We start from the raw sequence: 2442 nt of genomic DNA, 5'->3' as shown, positions 1-2442 counted from the left end.
TTTGCAGAAGATATTCTAGCTTTCACGGAGGCAACCAAGATGCCAGGAGAATGCCTGCAAGAGCAGAGACAGACCAGTAGCAAACGCAACATGGGAGTGGACAGGCCACTACTCCCAATCGGGGACTACAGCAAGAGGGGACTGCTGTCAACAAGAGGTCCGGAGATAGATACTGCAAGGAGGCAGGAAACAAAAAACCAGAAACAATCGAAGTTGGTTTGGGCTGAAAGCCTAAAAAATTAGCCGATCATCCACTAGTGAGAGTAGTTGCTTAAAGAGAAATAACAGAGAAGGAAACAGTCTAAAACAGAAGCAGGGCGAAAGCCTCTCGCCATAGGCTGAGGGACTAGGGGACGAAAAGAATTCGGAGAATGGGGGGGTACCTCAACAAACCAGCAGTAGAGGCAGTTACAACTGGATCCTGATGAGGGACCGTTGGAGACTCATAAGGGGATTAACCCACACCTGTCTTGGAGACATGCTTCCTAATCGAATTGATCCCTGCTTTGTCCAGCACTATAGAGCCCCTAATCATGGCGGGGAGAAGGGCCGAGGAGTGGAAAAAGGAGTCAGGTCTTCCACCACTAGCGGATTTGGCGAGGCCATTTACGACTAAGTTACTTTCTCGAAAAGTGTGAGAGAAATGGAGGTTGAGAGGATCGGTGAGACTGTGAATGAAGGCCATATAGTACCAGATGTGTTGGGGGTCTTGTACAAAACCTTAGGATCTAGTCTCCCAAAACAAACCAGAATTATGGGATAATAAAGCAATGAAATAAATCAAAGCATAAACCACACCACACGAGATTTTTACGTGGAAAACCATCAAAGAGGTAAAAACCACGGGACCTCATTCAGATCAACAATCCACTATGACGTAGAACGTTACAACTTTCTTCACTCTCGCAGGAGTGGATAAACAATAAGAGAATAAAAGAAAAACGGAGAGATCTCATCGATTACGAGGACATGGAAGCATTGAGATATAGTAGATCACTTCTACGAGCGTAACCTCCCTTCCACAAGCTTCCTCTCTTTCTCTCTCTCTCTTTCTCACACCTTTGATAGCCCTAAACCGTTTAGCAAAACCCTTGCAAAGCTTTAAAAAACCCTCTTGCATTGCCTAGAAAGGCCCTAAGCACCTCTATTTATAGTTTAGGAAACTCCCTTCTGCACCCTATTGCGAAAGGCCTCGGATTTCCGCAGTCCGTACAAGATTCAGACTCAAATCTGCGTAAGCTCGACTGGTCGAACCGAGTTCTCGACCGGTCAAGCACCTCCCTTGACTGGTCGAGCACATCGGAGAAAATCATCAAATGGTCACTGGACTTTGAGTCGAGCCCCACTCGACTCTACTCGACTGGTCGAGCACTGCCCACTCGACCGGTCGAGCAGCGCGATGAACTACTCTGATTTTTCAACCCGTTGCTCCATCTCTCCTCTGTACTGAGGAGGAAACCCCATCAAGATGTTCCAACTGCCTAGGATCTGAGGGTTTGAGGTTGCTTCAAAAATGACGCGGGAGTCTGTTTCAATCACAATGTTGGAGAGGCCCATGTCTTTACAAATTTGAAGACCGTCCACCATCACTTGAGCTTTGGCTATAGTGTTTGTGACTAGGCCGTAAAAAATGTGAAAGGCGAAAATCAGAGATCCATGGTGGTCTCTACATATGCCCCCACCTCCGCCTGCTCCCGAGTACCTCTAACAGATCCATCGACGTTTAGCTTAAGCCAGCCCCTATTTGGCTTTCGCCATTTGACTATGAGGGCTGATTCACGAAAGGAGGAGGAAGCATCAACAATGTCGAGATTCTGCAAGGTGGTGGCTTTGCGATCGGATAGATGGGAAGAGCCAGGAAGTTGATTTCCTATCTCTTGAAACCATCTGGAGATTTTGTAGATAATGTCGGCTGCTGGAATTATAAGATTTTGTTGATAATCTCTTGAAACCATCAAGAGAGAAGGGAATGGGTCGTTGGGTACACGGAGGCGTGTGACCTCCCAACAGCCATATGAGGGATGATTCTTCGAGATAAGGTGGGGCTCGGTGCCATTAGAGAATTGGACTATGTATAGGTTTTATGATAGGTGGCTCCAAGGGTCTTTTTGCACTCCGTGGGAAACCCGAAATATTGTATCCGCCATGTAATTTTTCTCCCATAGAATGAATACACAGGCAGTTAAATTTTTTTTTTTTTTTAAAAATCAAACCCCATTTCCACTGTAAATGTTTTGTAAGTATAATGACTGGAAATGCCTCATCGTACCTAGTTCTTGTAGCTGACAATAGATACATTTGTGTTTTGGAGGAGATTAATCTTTACTAAGTGACATTATGGAAAAGAAAGCCTTTACGGATTTTTGGCTCCAAAGTGGGCTCTTGGAGACCCACGAAACCCCTCGAAAACTCAGCACACATAGGTTCTTTTTATTGGCAATG

The sequence above is a fragment of the Magnolia sinica genome, chromosome 9 (genome assembly GCF_029962835.1).
Source record: "Magnolia sinica isolate HGM2019 chromosome 9, MsV1, whole genome shotgun sequence".
NCBI lineage: Eukaryota > Viridiplantae > Streptophyta > Magnoliopsida > Magnoliales > Magnoliaceae > Magnolia > Magnolia sinica.
Note: the sequence above shows the minus strand (reverse complement) of the source record.